We start from the raw sequence: 1,960 nt of genomic DNA on the forward strand, positions 1-1,960 counted from the left end.
AAGCAGACAGCGCAGGAAAGCGGGTGTAGGCCATGTTGTGTTGTATGTAATCACACCTGTGACTGATTACAACAAAGGAGTGTGCCCTCAGCTTGCCATTCTATCGCTAGATAGTGTCGAAGAACTGTGCATCTCGCTTACTTGAATGTAAACACAAATACAATGGCCTTGTTAAAATAAAGGCAATAACATGCAGTCTACGTTTGTTACAGCGGACCCGCGTGCAACAGACTTTCAGATATAATGGACCATAGTTCAGCGTTAGTTTGGTATACCTATTTTATTAATGCAACAAAGTTCACTTTTAATGGACCGCACTACAATGAACCGTTGGCTACAGCGGACGAAATTAGTGGCAATTTTTTTTATGATCGGGCGTATAAAATGTGATTTTCCCGTGTCGACACGGGCTGACAACTGACTTTTGAGGGTCAGCTGACGATCGCGGCTCAATATCGCATGTGCGAGGGGGAAGGCGGGGTAGAAACACACCATCTTTTTTCGCGCACGAGGCACGGGGGAGGGGGAGGTGAGAAAGAAGAAGTTCTACTCCGGCAGCTGCTGCTTATGGCACAGCCACCGTATCTTGAAAGCGATCTGCGATGTGGACAAAGTGCACTCAGTTCCAGTAGCTTCATATGCGCTGTGCTTTCGATGTTTAGTTTGCGTGGAAGCGACAGAAAGCACGAAGGTCTATTCGCTCGCTGCTGCTACAGCGCTTATCTGGCTTAATTTGCTATTGTAATCGATGCTTTGCCTTTCGGGCGAAACTACGACTTTTTGGTTTGTTTTTTACTTTGGAAACTTGTCACTCACTCTTTGCTATGAAGTTGTTAAGACATTGTGACGAAAGTTTCGGAAGTCAGGCGTTTAAAATATTATGGAATTCGGATAAAACTGATGTTTTTTGTTGGGTTATCAGGATCCATTGTAACAAGAGCCAACTGTACTGGATTTGTTTTCCTTTAATGAGGCAGACAGTGAGGCAAAAAAAGTGTTGGCAGCATTATTGTAAACTTAGACACAACTTCATGTTTTTTCATAAAAGGGAAGATGGCTGGGGCATGTGAACAGATGTCAAGCATTGGCATGTCATGTTCTAGACAACAAATGGACGTTTTGACATCCTGAGGCTACATCTGGGATGAGGAGGACACCATAGTGAAGGGCCCTTGTTAAGTTTTATTTACATGAAATCACTTAAAGTGCACAGTCACCAGCAGCCTCAACCGAAACATGCCTTAAGTGCCTTCTTGCTTGTCCTGCAGAGGGCAATGAAGATTTCTGGCTGGGATACTGCAAATTTGCTAGCCTAATGTGTCTTTCTTCCAAGGCGTTCAATGTGTGCTCCTTACAGAATGTGTTTATTAAAGGTAAACAACTATAGGTGTTTAAATTTTGGTGTTTCATGCGCCAAACCGCAATCTGATCATGAGGCATGCCGTAGTGGGGGACTCGGGGTTAATTTTGACCATCTGGTGCTCTTTAATGTGCACCCAACGCACGGTACACAGGCGCTTTTTGCATTTCACCCAATCAAAATGTAGCCTCCAGGCCCGGATTTGATCCTGTGACCTCATGGTTAGTGGAGCAATGTCAAAGCCACTAAGAAACCATGGCGAGTCAACTATAGGGCATCTTCATTGTTTGAGTCAGGCCCGATGGTAGCTAGCTGTGCAGATATCAGAACAAGAGTGTTTCACTCTGTTCTTCCACCATCAGAATGTTGGCCACTGCAGCCAAAAGCCCAAACTGTACACTGGCTGGCTCCAGTATGTAATGAAGGCAGTACTAAAGCATTTCTGCTTGCAACTAGTGAATTCAGCTCTATGGCAAAGGACTGATTGCATTTGAATATAGGCCGTACATATTCTTTTAAGGGACAGTATGTAACAAGCTGCAATAAGCTTGCATTAGTTCCTGCTAGCACACTGTGGCATGAACAAAAATGCACAAGTGG

This window comes from Dermacentor variabilis, chromosome 9 (genome assembly GCF_050947875.1).
Source record: "Dermacentor variabilis isolate Ectoservices chromosome 9, ASM5094787v1, whole genome shotgun sequence".
NCBI lineage: Eukaryota > Metazoa > Arthropoda > Arachnida > Ixodida > Ixodidae > Dermacentor > Dermacentor variabilis.